Source organism: Platichthys flesus, chromosome 5 (genome assembly GCF_949316205.1).
Source record: "Platichthys flesus chromosome 5, fPlaFle2.1, whole genome shotgun sequence".
In the NCBI taxonomy this organism is placed as follows: Eukaryota; Metazoa; Chordata; class Actinopteri; order Pleuronectiformes; family Pleuronectidae; genus Platichthys; species Platichthys flesus.
In genome coordinates, this window is record NC_084949.1 from 15,540,856 (window position 1) to 15,561,627 (window position 20,772).

Genomic DNA, 20,772 nt, shown 5'->3' on the forward strand with positions numbered 1-20,772 from the left:
TATTTCCCCAGCATTGTGTCCGCGCGGCTTGTGCGCGCTCGGGGCCACAGTGCGCATGTCACCCCCCGGTGTGATCTTCAGGCACCGAGAGCAGGGCTCATCCCTCATGAAAGGGAACCAGCCTGCAGGTAATCCCGGATAATATGTTTCAGTGGAGCCTCCTGCAAATTATTCCCATATAGTCAACTCCAAACTGTGTGTGGGTTAGCCTACAATCCCTGTGCCCCATGGACCACATCAGTGTGACAACATCATTATAGAACCTTCAGAAAGGAAAGGACAAATGCAATTATTGAATATTCAGACGAAATGGGTTATTAAATCAAATGTAGATATTAAAATAATAAGTTTCCTTTTTAAGACTGTAAACAAAAATCATGAAGCTATTTTAAGGCCTGCAATGCAATATGTATAACTTCCAATAGGACTACTACAACTTCTACTACTAATATCAATGCTAATAAAATAGTATAAAATAAAAACTCTTTTACCCTTTAAGGATTGTGCTCTTTAGGTTTCAGGATTAACATAATTAACTTTGCAATACTAATTTTCATATTTACAATTCAATGGACAATATGCAACCATGTTACACTGTAAATATGTATTATGCGCACAGTGTATATTCTGTTTACTATTACCTGATGTCTATTTTAAACTGTCAACATGGCAGATATCCCTCCTAGGGACTAATAAAGAATTATCCTATCTTCTCCAAACATATATGCTAAGGTAAGAAAAATATCATTGTTTAACACATGTTGAATAGTATAACACAAAAACTATGTACTACACCCTTTCTGCAAGTGAGTGCATTTAAATGTATTCATACAATTTTGAATCGTCTTTCTTTTCAGTAGCATTTCATATTGTTACTGCTATCGATTTCTCATCACCAGGTTAAGGTTTGACCATTATGAGATGACCCCTACCAGACGAAAAGCTCTCTTGGGGCCGAGTGTTACACGTTCAACGTCTGACTCTCTAAATACCAATCCGGTGTCTCGAGGGAACAAGACATCAAACTGATGGAGCCTAAATTAAGACTGTGACATCACCTCTCATATGCCTTGTTTATTTGGGAATGTGCCAATGAATGGAGCTGCACCAACTGTAGGTTACATATTGGAGTTGTCACCCAAAGTGCAATCATGCAATCTCACATTAAATCATGTCTAGCAACCAAAACCCTCCCACACCCGTTCACCCAGGCCTCATGTGTCAGAGTCACACCCACATCATGTTCCCGTGTGAAAGTTTTGGAGCCCCTGTGTGATTCCACACGGCAGGTGGAGCCCTAGGTCCAGAGATTTAGTAGGAGTCACAATCCAGTGCCGCGTTTTCCACCAGACAACCCCACTTCATCCCTCCCTCTTCCTCTCTCCTGCATCCCCCAGGCAGGAATCATCTCCCCCACCTCCCCTCCCAAGCCTTGCACCCACCCACCAGCCTCGGCTCGGCTCCCCCGCCTGCTGGCTGGCTGCAACGCACCGCTCCTCTCGCCGGGCTGCGCTCTGATCCACCGAGCATCCACTGCGCCTCCAAATTGGTTTGTCATTTCTGACCCCTCTTTCTCACGCACACACACTGTGTGTGTGTATGTGTGTGCGTGTAGGCGCGTGTCTCTGTGTGTGTGTGTGTGTTGACCACAGTGCTCTGCTCCGCTGCGCTCTGCGCCTGTGGACTTCAGCAGAAGTCAGTAAGAACATAAAGACAACTAAAAAGATAAAGGGAGAGGGAGAGAGAAAGGGAGGGAAGGAAGGAGGGAGGGAGGAGGGATACAGGCAGACGGATAGAGAGATACCCCTCTGTCCTCCTACAGCGCTCCACTGGTTTCAGTGCATTTGGACGCGGACACGGAGCCTCTCTGTGTGCGCGCTGATCGGGATCCGGAGCGCACAGCTTTTGGTTTATTGCACCTCTAGCTTCGTTTCCATCCATTTTTCGCGAGGTGTCGTTCTCGTGTCTTTGCAGCAGAGAGAATTAATTAGCCACGGAGCCGGAGCCGAGGCGCCAATCAGTGAAATTATTTATCGACTGGAGATTTGTATTTCTACATGAGATCTGCGTGGTGCATGGGGACTGTATGAAACAGCAGAGAAAAGGTTATTTCCGACTGCGCTCTGCACTGGATGTGTACATGAATGCGCTTGTACGCCGCTGGTGCGCGGTGATACGGTAAGGACCCCGCTCTTTTATTCCCTCACACATGATGCAGATGTATATGTTTTGTGTGCGTCCAAACCTTCCTGACGATTTGTCAACCTGCGTCTGTCACCGACCCGCTCCGAAAGCGGCATCCGTTCTCTCACACATGCCCATGGGAATGTGGCCTGCGATCATTGCACTTAAGGGGGCAACGGAAACTGTCCCTAATGGACGAGGGGCAGAAATGTGGTGTAGTTCTCGGTGTTCGTGTGGAGGTTGATGGTCCGGCGGCTTGCGGCTGGATGCATGGGCGTCGCTCGGAGAGGCTAAGACACGTCGCTATAGGGCGAAGTGATGAGCAACCTCTTACCTCCTGCAAAAAATGATCATTCACATTATCTCAAGACGGCTTCTCGTCCGCCTCTTACGCGTGTTTATGAATCCGTAGCCGCATGCATCTGCCTCGTTTCAGCGCGCAATGTCAAATCGCATGCTTCGGCGTGATGGATGACAGATAGACCCATGTGTTGTTCACCTCCTCAGGTTCATATCTATGGGGCTGTCATTGTGTCAGTGTACGTGGGGATGCAGGTGTGCTGGAGCCCATTAAGGGGGGGATGTGCCGTTGGTTTGTTAGCCGCAGTCTAAAAAAACCAGAGTGAATCCAGCCACTGTGGGAGGAAAAGGAGTATCCAGCAGGCCAGTGCACCCCGGGATACATCATTCATGCGGATCCATGAGCGAAAGCTGTGGCTCTTATTTACAGAGGAGGCGGTTCGCAGTTGACCTTGATGTGCAACTGGAAACTCCTGAAGGTTGTGCAAATTCTTCGATCTGGACCTAATCTGAGAAGAGCAGCCGGTTTCTGACGTGTGTGTGTGACCAGAGATATTCAGTGTCCTCCTTGAGAATCGGCCAGCCTGATTGATTTGTGATGGTGAACTATAGATGCCAATTAAATAAGTCATCGACGCCTATTCACATAACTGCAAAAGGTGTCTGAATTAGACCAAGCAGCTCTCAGTGGTCAGTTGTTGTGTGTCTGCCTGGGTGGCTCCGGAGTGCCCCCCCCCTCCCCCTTTTAATCACTATAACCAACATCCAAATGACTCTCAACAAAGATATGTGGGACAACTCCTTGTGCAGCTCTCTATGATGTGAGTCGTGGGTCTAGGCTCTGTGGGCTGGAGTGGCTGACACTGTGTTGACTCATCTGTCAGCGCCGCAGCTAAGAAAAAGTGTCTCGGAGGAATCCACTGAGCAGGTGGGAAAAATAGTCAGTGTTGGCAGTCTGTCTGTCTGTCGATGTCGGAGGTATTTTTTTTTTACATACAGTAGGTTTCCTTGGCTGCCATTTTGGTATAGCATCTGTTAAAAGCACAGGCCCGGTCTCCGAGGAGATGATTATGTTTGTGGACTAGATGAATACCACTTTGTTGTCTGTCATCTGTGCATTAGTTTAAGCTCGCGTGGCTGCATTTTTAAATTTGTCCTAAAGATGTAGACCCTTAAAATCGGTCCTCACGTAAATGGTACATATCTGCTTTTAACAGTGTAGAGGTGTGTAATCTCACTCATATTTGTGTCATCCTTCCCAAGCCTATATACCAAACACATTTTCTGACTGATACCAGCAGGATGTTTAGGAGACATCCCATCCAGATTGCACGGTGTTGCAGAGCGCATGCTGTGTCCCTCTGTGTCGTGTCACACTCGGTAATGACACCCATCACGGCACTGATGTCACTGGGGCACCTGAAGCTGTATAATGTGCAACAGCAGCAATCAAGCAATCTGCTGACTGCGGGTCTATCTGTCCTCCTTTAATTGGGTCACTGATTCATTTCACATTGTTGTGATGCAGAAGAAAAGACAAAGCGCCCTGTTGAGGGGAAACAGGGTGTAAATTAGGATGGCTGTGCTAATTCGGATTGTTCTGCTTGATTAACGGAGGCCGGATCTCCTTTGTTCAGAGCTGTTAATGTAACACAATATTTGGTTTGGATCTGGATGGCTCCAGTAAGAACAGCTAATCCTTGGATGATGAAATAAGGGATTCCGTAAGCAGTGGATCTAAGATCATTTGAAATTGGGGCTGCCGAGGGGCCACGGTTTACAGAGGGTCCACTTTCTGATTCAGCAAGGTGCAAATTAAAGTCAATTCTGCTTCTGCTAGCTGTGTAGCTTTGAGCAAAGACACACACCATCTATACTAATATACCTTATATATCTTTGTTTGTTGTCTTTCATTGTACCACAGTAAATGTTAGAAGATAAAAAGATCTTAACAAGTTGTCATATATAGTGTTGGTCGAGTGACCAGTTCAGCTTGGGTCAGTGCCCCCCTGGCCCTGCCCCTGGATCCGCCCCTGTCAATATGAAATATCTCAAGCTCACATTGAAACCTCAAGATAAAATAATGAACCGTGGCCGACAGCATGATCAGTGTCGGGCAAACAACAACAGACATGTCAATATTAGGACAGGCAGGCATAAAATCTGGTTCGCAACAAGTGCAACTGCGCTGTGTTGTAGTTTCTAAATTCCAATGTCACGAGAGACATTAGGAGAGTCCAACCTCACCCATGCTATTAATTGTGTTCACCGGGCACATAGATCCTTTTAAAGAGTGTTTTCTAAAGAATTAGCAATTCTGGACTCGCAGTCTTCTATTAAGTTAATTTATGCATGGCAAGGTAAAGGTTTGTGTCAGAAAGCCTTGTAGATAAACAGGAGTAGGTATTTATTGTGCTCACAGAGACAACTGGTGTCCATGCATAAATACTCACTCTTGTATCTTAAGCAGGGGAAAAAACTGAACCAATTCTCGACGCCTAAGTAATGATATTACATTTTATTGAAAGGATGCTGTTGGACTTCACCGGCCCATTTCCTAATGTGGTGATGATTCACGTTCCAAGTCCTAACCCCACTTTGGGTGCTGAGTTTAACCTAATTCAAAAGCCTTTTCCTGCCCCAGACATCTCTCTCCCGTATTGAAATAATGAGGCCAGATCCGAGCCCGTCTTCCTCATCCACCTAAAGCACTCGGTCATGTGTTAACACATCCTTCCTCCTACTCCTACCCCCTTCCCTTCCCTCAAAGAATAACCCTGCCTTTTTCCACCATGGACTGGAGATATCAGCTCAGTTCACCTCTCCTAATGTGTGAAACTCGCCTCCCATATCATTCAACCCTATTAGAGGTTCAGTTCATGCGAGAGGACTACCGCGCAGTTACTTTGCTACCCGATTAGATATATGCTCGGGGAAGGGGAAAACCAGCAGCAGACGACTGGCTGCCGTGTCTCGGGGTATTCACTGACTCACTGCTCCTATGGCCTCGACCAGAATAGCCCTCCAGAGATAGATGTCTTACTCTACCTAAATATGGAACTGTTTCAAGGCTTTCGGCTCAATCCACTACCGCCGATTATCTGTCTTTATTGTGGGGCCGGTTGGAGGAAATGTATACTTCTACCCTCGCTGCTCATGCTGTGCATTAACGGGGCTGTTGGTGTGTAGTGCTGAAAGTGTTACACGCTGTAATCCTGCTCACAGGTTATTGGATGGTTTAGCAGTATGTGGTTATCATACTACTAAGGGGTATGATGGGGATGTGGTTCTGGAGTGTGGGTTAAAATAAAAAAAAAAAACACTGGCATGGTATCAAATCGAATGTAGTTAGACTTGAAACGATGAATTGAGTAGTGGGGTGTTTAGAAATTAGAAATAAATTGAATAAAGTAAAGTGAATCATTTTTGAAGCAATTTTTTAAAGGATAATGTCAACCTTGTCAAATTATGACAGTGTTATCATGTGATAGTTAATTCAATATCTTCAGGTTTGGGGTAGTGCTGGATGCAATGAAAAGAAAATGATATCAAGATAAAAAATTTATTTCATCATTATTTAATTTAAATAATATTGGAGGGTTGATTGAACTAAACGTGCCATCAAAAAATATCAACTCTTAAAACTACTATCACAACCGTTAATTATAATAATGATAATAATAATAATAATCTGTTGCTGTAATAACATATAAGCGGACGAGCAAAAGTGAGGCTGTTGAATATGTTTGAAACTCCTCAAAGGTTTGCTTGGATCTTGTTTTAATCAAAGTTTTGTAAGAGTCAAACTAAACAAGCGTAAAGACCTTAGGTTGTGATGTGTCTCACACGGGATCACAATGATTGAATAATCAATCGGCATAAATCAATTGTGAAATTACCCCACAGACATTTATCTGGATATTAAAATCATGGCGATGGGATAATGTGTTTTGCCTCTTTCCTGCTTTGTGTTTCTAACTTTGCTATGATAAGAATTCTGAAGAGAACAGATCTTAACGGAATTATCCACTCTGTGTAGATGAGTTGAACTCCACCATCTCATCGTCTCTCCTCTGGTAAAATCAATGTCAAGGTTTTTATTTTTGAAGACAGGCTTTTATTTGTTTTTGTCTCCCCAGTTATTAAACTTAAATTCTCTTTGGCAGCAGCTCTGAATTTGAATGTCCGGCTTTTATGCTTCGCTATCAGGGACTCTTATTTATTGTGCTCTTATTGCTTGCAAAACGGCGTGTAATACCTTTTTGAAGACGGCTGCGTGAAGGGAAGATGACGGTTGTCATAAGGCTGCTCTGTAGTAGAGAGGTTGTGAAAAGGAGCTTTTTCTGTCATTTTCATACAAATAGCATGAGTAATAATCTGAGGAAGATGGGCTTTGCGTAACAAAACAGAATCTCAACCTGTCTGATCCTCACTTTGACCGAGGCATTCACAGTCTGCAATAACCTTGCAATTGTTGCTTCTTAAAATCCGAGCTGTGAAATACTATTCAGCGTCTTGACATATCTGTTTATTTGTGTCTGAACCGCAGAGTTTAAGCAGAGGCGTTCTGCATTAGCCAGTGCAGCCAGGGTCCATTCTTACAAAACCTCTCACTCGGTGCTCGGTACAAAGGAGAAAAAAAAAAACACTCGTCCTTCCAGTCAACACATCTCCTGCCTGCACTTCTCCTCTCTGCCCTTCAACTCCCTGCACCCCACTCAAAGTTGTCACCACTCAATAGGAACGCACACACACACACACACACACACACACATACATACATGCATCCATTTCTTCCCAATGTGATATACGTCAATTGCAGCCAGTCACACACGTTCGCACTTCAGTGCTATAGCGCACGCGTCGGAGCGAGCACCCCCGTAGACATGGCCTGCAGCCGTATATTTAGTGACACACCCGGTGCTATTAGGGAGCTGAATGGAGAATCAGTGTACAAGGCCGGAGTGATTGTAAGACACTCACTCAGAGGTCTGCCGATTATTTTGGGCAGTGCAGGAAATCATTTACAATAGCACTTACCCACCTCCTCCTCCCCTACTTCCTAGATCAACCCTTTCATACGGTGAGTGTGTGTGTGTGTGTGTGCGCTGTGCGTATGCAAGTCTTAAGGCAGTCACCACAGTATTGATAGGGAAATCCTTTGCAGTGTTGTTTGCGCGGGCCGACGATGGCGTGCTGAGGAGGCCGTTCCTGTTTAGAGAATGGGGTGCTTGGAAATGAGTCATACACAATGTGATGCAACACAGCGGAGCAGATTTGAATTATGGGGCGATGAACAATGAGGTCATCGCAGGGCTGCGGGCACAAATCTCTCAGTGCCCTGGCATAACACAACATTTCTTATCAATGGAGGAAACTGCAGCCGGGGGTTTGTGAAATACAGTATTGTCTTAAAGGACACATTCAGTGCTGCAAATAAAAGCCTGTGTTGGTGGACTTCAGTGGCCGAGACAATGTGAGGGGAATTCTGGCCTCATTGCAGCGACATTGTGTTCGTTAAAGCTGTGCTTACTTCATCCAGATTGTTGGTAGATTGTTAAATTGTTCTGATGTCGCCACATCCTGGTGCTTCTCATGTGTTTCTTCGCCTCTTTGCACCCAACATCCTGTATCCAGGGATATTTTCCATATCTCTTTCCTTCTGCAGCAGATTGTCCACAATCAGCGTCTGCTGTAATACCATCATCCCCAGGCCCCTCTTAAATTTCCTGCTTACTGGGCTTTTACTTTAACTGCATTACATACATCTTCCACTCCCTAGTTCATCTGGTTCCTTTCAGCATAAACCAGGGGGAAAGATCGGACTGGAAGCTGTGGCGCGACTGGCCGTTTGAGGGCGGATTAAAAAAGGAAAAAAAAAAAAAGAAGATATTGTCATTTGTTATGCCTGATCAGTGGCACAGCTGTGATCGTGATTGATATCGAATCGCGTTTTCATTCCAAGTCTTTGAGAGTGAGAATATGTGCCAGAGCGTATTGATCCGGAGCTTTGTTGATGGTGCAGAATGATAGGCTGAAGGAGGGCAAGGATGACTAGATGGTCATGCCTGATGGAACAAAGATATTAACAGATATAGATGTGATCGATGGCTTGATAATGCATGTTTACATCATTTTCACTCTTTTGTGTGTGCCCCCCCCCGTGTTATCGAGCTGACTGGCTCATCTCATCTCAAGTGTAAACATAGCACCTCACGCTGCCTCAGGTTAAATCCCCCGTCGACTGGCTGGTGAATAATTTGGCGGGAGGAGGCTACTTTTAGCCCATTCACGACGTGTGACGTCTGAAAACAAGCTGGCGTGGTTTTCGTTTTCCCGCCGAGGACATTACAACTCATTTTGAGATAAAAGCGCCATGCCCCTTTGGCATGAATCAGCACCCGTCAATTTGCCCCTGACATATCTTTCTTATTTTGCAATAAAACCATTTTACCACCAGTGTGTTTTGCAAGGGAGCCTGATACTGTCACTCCAAGACAGATGAGTACCACGCTGGCCTGTGGGCCCTGCGGCGATAACTTACACGGACCACGTGTCTGTTTTCCAACCATGTGAGAAATTGTATGCGCCTTCTCCTGCGGTGTGCTCACGTGCATTTTGAACCCTCGGATCGGCTCTCGCTTAGAAGGAGTGCGTGTGATAGATGAGACGGCATCCATCACACGGACCAAGATGAGAAGGCGATGTTCCAGGGCCTGTGTTTTAAAGCAGGCGCAGGCCCCTGATAAATGATATTTGGTATTTTCAAAACCAATCTTTGTGTAATACAACTCTCAGGCAATTACTGCGAGCAATCTCTTATGATTAGAATGATATATCTTGACGTGTGACTTTTCTCTTTGTGTGTGCTCCTGCGTGTGCATGTGCACCCATGTATTGAAACATCTCATTGTCCGAGGCTGAGGACAGTTTATCACAGTTCAACGGTTCACAATAACTGGACAAATCAACCAGTTCTTTTTTGTTTCATTATGTACACCTCCCCTCCTCAGTCCCATCCCGTCTTTCTCTCTCCCTTTTTCAAAGATTTATGTGGGTCACACTGACAAGGGTCTTAAATTTTACGCCCAGATACACCATATACACCACTGCTGCATATTATTTATGCTTATGTGGAATCTGCTGAAGCCCAGGAGGGGGAGAAAATGTGGTTTTAAAATGAACATATATGGCACCGCACCCTCACATTGCTTCATTTGGAAGCGCCATAAATCTCCACCGGCAGGCGTCAACGCACTTTCTGGTGTCTCATGGCGCAATCTGATGTCTGAAGCATAATTACAAATGGTAATACATGAAAACCCATCATGAAAGCATACTGTGGCGTCATCCTAATTACATACAGCAGGCTTATGATTAATGAGGTTGACACAGAACATCAATACAACCACTGCCTCTTATAATAGAAAACACTATTGTTTTACTGTGAGAAAATGGTGAGCATCTATCAAGTGAAATCCAGTGCATTTTTTTTTTTTCGGAGAGACTTCAGAGCCCGGGGATCTTCCTGCTACTCATCACGTCCAGCCATTGTTCAGTCGGGCTCAGGCTCTCGCTTGTTGAAAACCCGACCGGAGCCCCATTGAAATCTCTCTGGCTGTCGGCTGACTTCTTCTTCTCTGGTCGCTCTCTGAGGAGCCCTCTCTTCTTCACGCCATCAAAAAGATCTTCCCTCTTTCTGCTCTTCTGTGTCTAAATCTTAACCCGCCTGCTCGCAGAATGCTTGTCAGAGAACTTGATAGCTGGAAAGAATTATTGTAGTTGCGGGGACCAGAAATGATGCTGCTGGCCCACAGATGCACCGGATTCAGTGGGAATGAAGATATCTGTTGATATCAGTATAGACATGCAGCAAATCATTACTTGATGTGTTTAATGAAACGGTAAACAACAGCATACACCGCAGCCAACTCTTACTTTTTAAAGTGCCCTGCTAACGTCATCACTGTAGTTCCTCCTCTCCCAGTCCTTTATTGCCACACAAACAACAAGGATGATTCTGAAAAAGCCATGATTCATTTCAGTGGAATCCTGTTTGTGATGTAGAGTGCCAATATTACAACTTTAGAGGGGTGCTGAGGATAGTGCATACCCCTTATGAAACAACATTAGAATTCACTAGATCCAGACTTTTATTTGGATCTACACCAAATTTCACAAATTGCTCAAAAATACCAGTCCCCTGAAGAAGCTTTTATCATAGAGATCCGTAAATCTTTCTCTGAAAAATGACAGAAAATGTCAAAGCATTTCATAGTTTTTTTCCATAATCTCCTTGGCCGAGATAAATATGTATATATATTCATTCATGTATGTATACATGGCATTTACTGATTAGGCATAAAGAAAAAATGTGTTTATGGCAAATTAAATTAAGATATCTGCCCTGTAGACACTCCACCTCGACCTCCACATGCCGGTAAAGGGCACCCTGCCGTCTGCACTGGATATTTGCGCCACCCACACTGTAAATCATGAAAAATGGAATTGTCAAATATCAATGCAATTTGTTGGAGTACCAATCCGATGTGCCTAATATTATTTTTCATCCAGTTGCCGGATATTAGGATTCAATTCCCCCTCAGAGTGTAGAACAAAGCGTCGGTGCACCACTGATATATGCATGAACTTCTGCGATGGGCTGCATCTTTAATCTTATCTGTCCCCCTTTTTCCACATGTTCACAAAAACGAGTGCGAATGAGAAATCCTGTTCCGCCCCCCCCCCCGGTTCCACCCCTTATACAAACTTGTTCCTTCAGCGCCTCGCCTTCTGCATCCTAACCTGTTTCTTCTCCACCTCTCTTCCTCCATTCCTCATCCAATGATCCCTTCATTGTCGACCAGCCCCGTGTGAATAATGTATACTGGGTCCTGAGACGAGCAAGTGGGACTTCAATGAAGGCGGTGTAAAGGTGGGGGAGCTTAGTGCCTCATGTGCTCGGCTGCCTCCGGCAAGTGTGGTGCATGCATACACTCACATAGCATTGGGGGTATATATTTACTACTTACGCCCATAAATGTGGATGGAAAAACTCTCATGTACAAAAACAAAGGACAGTGAATGCATCATTTGTTGCAGTCTCTGCCCACCCGACCATGGAGATATTGCCCACAGTCTCCTGTACTGTCTAATGGACCCAATTACTGAGCAGCACTGCCTGACACTCTGTATGGACATGTGTGTGTGTGTGTGTGTGTGTCAGAACAGAAAAACTCAAGGCCAAACAGATATATGCAGTTTTCTCTGCCCTCTAACACACACATTCACGATGCAGCCAACAACAGTTTGCATGCAAGGAGATGCACGCACACACAGACACACATACACACACACACACACACACACACACACACAAGCGCACATGCAATGTAAGTAATAATACAGACAATCACATTGAGTTTGACCCTGGTGAGACGAGGCTGAAAAGTTTACCCTCAAGAGATGTAGGTCGGGGAAGAGGAGGATAAGGGGAGAGATAGGTGAAGAGAGAGAGAGAGATAGAGAGAGAGAGAGAGAGAGAGAGAGAGAGAGAGAGAGAGAGAGAGAGAGAGAGAGAAAGAGAGGGAGAGAAAACGAGAGAGACATGAGGGAAATACAATTTGAAAAGTAGGAAAGCAGGGGAAGATGGAGAGAGAGAAAGGAAAATGGGTCGAGGCATAGATAGAAAACAATATGAGACCCTTTTTAAGTGTGAATATCGGCCACTCTGCATTCTAGTAACAGAGCTAACAATTTCCTTTTTTGAAAAATGTCTCCGGCATTTGGCAGTGAAATGCCACCCATATAAACCAGTTATCATGGCTTGAAAGAGCTTTTTAGCTGTAAACTGCCAGTGAGCACAGATATAGACTATTATAGACTTTAATACACTGACACTTTAGAGGTCATCATATGGCAGAACACACACATGCACACATACACAGACACACACACACACACATATGTGCATTGGTGTGCGCGCACACACAGACACGCAAACACAGATCAAGCAATCATGAGCGAGAATGGCTTGTGAACTGTCTGGTTCTTGTGTTGGAGTGGGTTATGTCCATTCACGCGATCTGGAGGGGGCCATTATTCACATAGCACCCTACATTCACTGCATATTATGGCTATCTGTCTCTGTTGTGAAAAAAATGACAGGGATCTGAGTTCACTGAGCTTGAATAACCACTACCCCTCTCTTCCTCTGTATCCCCCTCTATCTCTCTCTTTCTTTCTCTTGTTGCATCTCTCTCTCTCTCTCTCTCTCTCTCTCTCTCTTTCTCTGTCTGTCCCTCCAGGACTAGGACGTCCAGCTGCCATTGAGATGTGATTCTCTGGGGCTTCATTTACCTTTAAGAGAGCAAAGCAAATTACAACAGGTAAGAATGTGTGTGTGTGTTTGTGTGTGTGTGTGAGAACAGACTTTTTCTTGCCTCGTAATTTTGGACACATTCAACCAGGAATGTTGACTCAGATTGCATTTTTTATTTATAGCACACTTATTTAGGCCTGGGGGATAGTCACGCAAACGTAGACACACACCTGGTGTGTAGTTTTCGCTGACTCTACACTATGCTTTATGCTTTTTTGGAACCCAAATAATACCACTGCGCTCTCCCCGGAGATCTCAGGGTTCCATCTGTGCCAGGAAGTGCTCTAATTGGCCCGACAAATGTGTCCTCTCAAACTGCTAATCCAATCAGATATGACCCATCGAGCTTCAAAGAAAAAAAAGAATAACAACCAGAATGCAAATATGCAGTGAAAACAACAAGACGCAGAATAGAATAGAACAGAATAGAATAGTGTGTGAAACGACTATTCAATTAATTACAATCCCCTTGCCTGTTCCTTGAAGGCATCAACGGGAGTTTAACCACCAACTCCAGACCTTCATCTGCCCATGGAGCCACTCACTGCAACTTACTTACAGTGTATTTACAAGCTGAGTCGGGCCTGTAAAATGTCGAATTTACGAGCTCCTTTTTAATTAGAAACACTGGCTCCTAGAGTCGGCCTGATGAATTGCACATTCGGTTTATTGACGACGGAAGAATGTGCAGTACTCGGATATTGACAGCTAGTCAAAGGATCCCGGCAGACATCAGTTTTCCACCAAGAGGAGAAATGTGTTGCATCTTTGCTGAATGAAACCCCGAGGCTAAGTTTTCATGGGATCCTATTCTTTATCGATCGCATTGGTGGAGATTAATGTGAGAGAAGGTGCTCTCTCTCTCTCTCTCTCTCTTTCTCTCTCTCTCTCTCTCTCTCTCTCTCTCTCTCTCTCTCTCTCTCTCTCTCTTTCTACTTTTCTGTGTGGTTGTTCACCACGTAGCTAGTTAGGTTAAAATATTTATATTGCCCAAGGTCATTTTACTCAAGTGTTGTACCTCTCGAGAAAACTGAGATATGCATAGTTTTATTTTTCATGTGTACTTGTTCATATGCGTGTGTGTGTGTGTGTGTGTGTGTGTGTGTGTGTGTCTTTTATTGCACTTCCCGTCCTGTGTGTGTGTCACCCTGCATGCTTTCCTTCCTCGTCTCTCGTATGACTCTGGGAGCTTGTGTTGAAATCGGATTCTGTGAGATCAAGGCTGCGTTTCGTCTTTATTTCTCTGAAACAATGACTGTATGGAAAGAACAACAGGAAAGGGGACATATCATTCCTCATGTGGGGGGATGTGCTCGTTTCTTTTGCTCTCCCTGAAACAGGTGTTTCCTGCTCTGCATGCACAAACACACAACCCTCATTTACCACCCTGCTAATGAGGACGCAGAAATACAATAATTAGTATGAATAGTTGTATTTGTATTTATCAGTTTCGTTAGTTAAACAATGACTCATTAGAACACAAACCTCTGTCAAGGCCGAACAGTCTTACAAATGAGAATCAAGTGAGAAAAAAGGAAGCGGTTGGACGGTCCTAAATTAGTTATTGTCATAAAGCATAGTTAAAAAGAGAGAAAACTAAATCCTGGATCTGCCCTGCAATCTGCACCCACGCCAACATTTGCTGGGTTTTTCCCAGTCCCCACCCCTGAACCCATTTGGTGGAAATGGGCAAAGTAGTTTTTTGTGTTTTCCTCCTAACAACAAACAAACACACAGCAAACACGGGTTAAAACATAACCTGCTGGGTGGAGCTAATTAGTCACATACATTTGTATTGAGAGATGAGCTGATAAACACAAATGTGGACCCGGTGCATTCATTAGAAATAAACCTGTAAACTAGGTGTTAAACCAAATGAAGTAAAAGGGATTTCATTAACCAGTAACAAGAAATATATTTTAAAAGTGAGATTTAAAAAATAATTACAAAAGCCTTAAAAATATTTAAATATTAAAATAATAAATAATACAGCTTCGGCAGCACACACACACACACACACACGTACACAAACACAAACAATCCCTCCTTTGGTCCCCTGTCACCACCTCCGATGAATACAAGCGTATTGTCTGATAATGTGACCTTTGCCTTGAGCGGAGAGGCCTTTGTCCTCAGACAATAGAGTCCATATTGTAAACCATGCCAGTCAATGTCGTCCACACAGCTGCCAGAGCACGGGTGCAGATTGTCCAGGGTCCAACTTGACGGCTTTGAGGCAGGCACTTGTGGCCTGTGTGTGTCAGTGTGTGTGTGTGTGCGTATTTTTGTCTGTACTGTTTTTGTCTGCAAGTCTGTTTCCCAGAATCAGCAGATGGGCCTGTGCAATTAGACTCAGCCTCCTTCCCTTTATGGGCACACATGTACATGTGCACACTCCCATACACACTCACACACACACATACACACTCAGACAGTCACACACAGAAACCCACTCAGCCTCACGCATGCATACACAAACACACCCTGGGCCGGGCATGAAGCAGATGTCTCTGAAACTCTAGACCTGACAGATACTGTAATGGAGGCGGAAACTGAGGGGAGAGAAAAGAGTTGCCAGGGCAACCATTTAACATCACTCAAACTTGTATCCATCTGGTAAAGCTGATGAAGGTGATGAACCAATAATGTAAATATTCCTTCCTTCCTTCCTTCCTTCCTTCCTTCCTTCCTTCCTTCCTTCCTTCCTTCCTTCCTTCCTTCCTTCCTTTCTTTCCTTCCTTCCTTCCTTCCTTCCTTCCTTCCTTCCTTCCTTCCATCCATCCGTCCATCCGTCCACTCCTGATAAACGGAGGTGAAAGACGGGGACCATCCCAGTGCACCATCCTCACATTTAGCCGCGGCTCTCATGTATTGACCTGCAGTAACAGATAGGCTCAGAGGAAATGAGCTTGTGACAGAAAGGTCACGGTTTAAAATCGGAGTTGTACAGTAGCTGTGAAAAGTCCCGGCAGTTTAAATCCCTCAACAACTGCCATCAGGGCCTTGACCTGTGGGCACTTAACCTTTAAATGTTCCAGTGGAGCTGCTCAGCGCCCAAAAGTGTGAGACTGTGAGGGCGTGCCACACAGCTCCCAGGTGTGACTGTGTCAATGTAGGGATGGGGTCCGGCCTCCCTCCCTTCCTCTCCGCCAGCTGATGACCTGATGGTTTACAAACACGTGGCATTGTCTGTTATTGCTCAGCTGCTAATTCGGTGAAGTGCATCAGTGGCAGTCCGGATGAATGCTGTTGATCTGAGCCGTCGCTGTTTATTGCTAACGGATGATTTTTGTCCACGTCTGCTGCCTGGTGGCTCAGTGTCCTGTTGACTGCACCCAGGACACCTGTCTGTCCCTTATGCTTTTGTTTTCCCCCTCTTAAGATTGAGACGGGGCACCAGGGGATCACACACACACAAACACACACACACACGTTGTCACACACACGCACAGTGACGTTAACGCATCAGCCTGGACTCACATTTACACCTCCTATTAACGCAAAGACACTGCCACCTGAGTGTATCACGCACACTCACACACACTTTGCATGGTACAGCAGGGAATAGCCCACAGAGATGCTCTTTGTCAACAACTTGGAAGATGGCAGCTATTTAGGGCCCCTGTATTCCTGGAAGGATAAGCAATCTTATTTGTGCGAAAACAAGTTATGGCAGTTGCTCTCACTCGCTCTCTCTTCCCCACTGCGTCGTCTCCTGTTTGCGGCGTTCTGCTCACGAACCGGTGCTAATTGTGCACAGCTGACTGTATTGTGAGTGTGGATTTCCAATGGGCTCGGTCAGATTATCAGCAGATGCACCGACAGATGTTTTCCCTCCATGTGTCTGTTTACCAGTTCGGTTGTCTCTGTCGCACACTGCGGAGGTTTGTTGTTCTATTTGGGTGCTTCAGCCTCGAGTCCAACAAAAACACTAGTTAGTGAAGTATTACAGTGTCATTGGCATTTTGAAGGCAGAGAGGGTTTGAAGGCCACATTTGAGAGCATGAAAACATAAGAAAATATGAACAAAAGGTTTAAGCTTAAAGATTAGACTAGTTATATATATCTTGTGTACTTACATTATCCAAATCTTTCCAACAAGGTTCAAACCCAGAGAAATCCACAATTTTGTTCAAGGTAACGGTACGTTTCATATTGGTCTCTTTGTAATTACGTCATATCTGCTTTACCCTTGGCTTTGTCTGTCTCTGCTGTTACTCCCCTGGGCCAATGGCGTATGACTAAGGAAAAACACAGTGCTAGCCAGTTAGCCAGTCGGTTGCTTTCTCCTCCCACGGTTTGAACTGGTCACTCGTAATGGATCGAGATTATTCATCTGCGTTTGCTGCGTAACATGAACACAACTTCGACACGTTACCTCATCCATTTCATCGGCAATGGTGGTGGAGGCATGACTCCCATGATCCCTTGCTGTTTCATGACGTCAACAAACCACAATCTTAGGACCTCTAGTGCCTGAAGTTACATAATGTACATTTAGATGCAACTTATTTCACTTTAAAATTTCTCTAACTTAATCAAAGTATTTCAATCTATTTGTTCTGATAGTATTGTAACACAATGCTTTCTGCTGTGCCACCATATTGGAAGGCTTTTTAAAATGTTCTGTAGAGAAACATATGAATAAATTAATCTCTGCTCTTCTTTCCATTATCAGAGAGAACTTAATGATAAATATGCTACCTTTATGTATTTTCAGAAGTAAGAAAGGAAGATAGAGACCTCACAGGCACCCGTGTGTACCCCTCAAATTTAGCCGATGTCCTCAGAACTTGAATCTATACAGATTTACTACAATTCTGAAAGGGAATCAATGTTCAAGATCTGGAGCTACAACCTGAATATTAGATCTGAGGAGGTTGAGACACAGTCTTGATTAAATATTTCTCACTGTCACAATTAAGCATTGATGAAGCAAGTGGTGTAACATTTTTGTTCACACTAGTTTCCTTTTATTTGGACTCTATAAAAACAATTTTAAATATATTTACACAGTAGCAAAGATATTTCCTTATTGGTAGTTTTACATTAGCATTACATAAAGAAACAATAACACACTGTTGATAAATATGGCATAAATCTCATACCTCACCATCCCATGCTGAAACTGATAAACATTCAAGAATCTATTACAGAACGTGTGATGCTCAGTGCTGGTTGCGGTCCACCCACTGCTCCTTTGAATTACTGGATTCTCAATGCATCTTGCCGCACTGGTTTGTTGATTGGAATACATCAGCACACCAGGGATATGAAAATGCAATAAGATCCGGACCTCTAGCCTGCATGATTTGAATATGAAATGATTAGATTATTGATTTGGGTTATTTGGGTCTCCCGCACCCGGGTGATATTGTGGCGGCGCAATCACTGTAGCTGACATTTAGCACTGTGTTTACCTTTGCTGTCTCCATTGATTGCCTCAGAATCACCGCCCATACATCCTGCTGGAGCCCATTGTGTCATCACTTTTCATGCTATTTCAGATAAGTGATGGATACGGCTTGGAAATGTTACAGTCGTGGCCCGAGCTGCAGGAAACAAGCACATTACCTTGCAATCACAGAACATGTGGTTCTTTCATGCTTGCATTTCAAACACCATTGAATATGATTATAAAGATCGTGGATTCAATGCATACAGAGGTGGAATTACTATGAAAAAGGTCTTTAACATATGTTTGATAAGAAAAGCAGTGAGATTTATAGCTTTCTCTGAGAGAGCAAAGAGGGTTTGAACATAAATCTCATGATATGTGGAAGCATTTGTTCCTTAAAAACTAAAGCGAAGCCACGGCCCAGCAGGGAGCGGTAATAAGTCCGGATTTTTGATGTAGTCATGTTTCAGGTACATTTCTTGTACCACTGTTGTGCCTCTTTAATCCCGACACACTTTGAAGAAGATCCCCTCTTCACTTTCAATTTTCAAGATCTTGTTTCCGGAGAGAAGTGAAAATGGAACATCTAATGAAAAGTGTTTGCTGACAAATTCTCCCATATATCTGTGGACATCTGTCGTGAGACATTTTACACACACTGCCGCTCTCCGTCAAAGTGACTCACGGTTTTTATTCTGTTATTATTCTATAACTGTTAAAGGAAATATTTATTTTGTGTCCACGAGCGCATTTTCTTATGCAGGAGCCAAGGTGACAGGCTGCAAATGAATGTACTCTCCCGTCGGTTAGATCTCTCTGTGTTTCCGATGCCATTTTCTCAGCAGTCCAATCCAGCACTAAGTGCCTCCTTTTATATTTATATACCAGTGTTGGTACTTATGCATTATTAAATTATGAACAGGGCCCAGTAAGCGCCCCAGAAAGGCCTTTTTGAATAAATTTTTCAAGACTCTGATATACCCAGTTCATATCTGCTCTGTAATGCAAGAGGCAGATGCTCTAATGTCTTATGCAGAAATCACCTGAAATAAATCGGTGAATCTACATTACAATTTTTTTACTTTAATGTGCTGATTCCAAACAAATATATTTGTGTGTGTATTTCTGGGATCTAGCATTTGCAGAGAATGAATAAAAAGCCCACTGCCTTAGAGTAGGCATCTAATTATTTAGGCCCTGGGAATCTTTAGAAGTCTTCCAGGGGGGTTATTTTGAAATGGAGAACAATGGGCTTTGAGGACCTTAAGATGGAAAAACATTTTTAATCGTCTTTGACGCAGTAACAGAGGGAGGTGGATTGACAGTGTGCACGACAGAGGGACCAGAGGAAGCACCGGACGAGAGGAGAGAGAGTCGTAGAAAGAGGCATCGCGAGGGAAGAGAGGTTGAAGGCAGAAGAAAACAAGACCGGAGGGAGGGTAACAAAACGGGATGAAAATAAGTGGAGGACGTGAACAGGGCTGAAAAAAATAATGGATAAATGCAGGAAGCAAGTTTAAAAAAACAAGAACTCATTTGAAGATGGGTGTGTGTTCTCCTGCTTCTCGAGCCTGGCCCTTTCATGGGGATTTTTAAATCTAGGCCATGAGTGCAATATCCAGCCGGTTTGTCTGCCTCCTCTTTAATGCAGCATCATTCACTGCTGAGGTGGCTGTTCTCTGTACTGTACTGCACAACTATCTCTCTTTTGTCTCTATCTTCTTCTCTCACAATCACAATCACAATCGCACACACTCGCACACACACACACACACACACACACACACACACAAAATGTGCCTCTCTCCGCCTCTGGCTTTAAGGCTAGGCTCTGATGGATCCATTGTGACAGTACTGGGTTTAGAGCGCGGTGACAGAGAAGAGGAAGAGAGGGAGATGGCGATGGGGGGGGGAGGTTGGTATGAAGGAGAAGACGGATGAATCAAAGGGGGGGAAACAACAGCAGTGGCAGTGGAATCAACATCACTGCATCTGCAGTTGACATAATTGATTGTATCAGAGGCAGTTTTGTAAACCATTAACTTGCCCTGTATGGGTTACTGACATGTATTGGAGGGCTGCACATGCGTGTAGCAAATGGATGACTGTATACTTTGTTTATTTGCATGTCAAAGTTGCTCGTGCATTCATTTGTTTATTTGTGTTTTTCTTGCTTCGTCTCAAGCCGAGGTCAGAGTGAATGAATCAACCTGCCGTAGTAGGTAGAAGAGAAAATATTGGCCAAGCGCGAGGAGTGGTGAAAAAGTAGCTACAGGGAAATTGGCTGTTTGCTACAGTGCATGTCAAAGTCTGACAACAATCATTACAGATGCAGGGAGGTTAAGCAGAAAGGAGTTTCAAGTTCACGCTATGCAACAACTACAAAATCATCGAATAAATAACTCAAAACAATAAAATAATGATAACAAAGATTATAATGTTAGAAGCTGCATTCACATACTCAATGGGAAGTCCCGTGACACTGGAAACAGAATATGTTTTGTGTTCA

At 44.1% G+C, this 20,772-nt stretch overlaps 1 protein-coding gene across 1 annotated transcript in view; it reads left to right on the plus strand.

Moving 5' to 3' along the window:
• The first annotated feature begins 1,916 nt into the window (after positions 1 to 1,916).
• adgrl3.1 (adhesion G protein-coupled receptor L3.1) overlaps positions 1,917 to 20,772 on the plus strand; it is a 120,529-nt gene continuing 101,673 nt past the window's right edge. The window contains exons 1-2 of the mRNA XM_062388632.1: positions 1,917 to 2,178; positions 12,792 to 12,872. The gene's annotated coding sequence lies outside the window, so the exon portion shown is untranslated. The remainder of the gene's footprint in view (positions 2,179 to 12,791; positions 12,873 to 20,772) is intronic.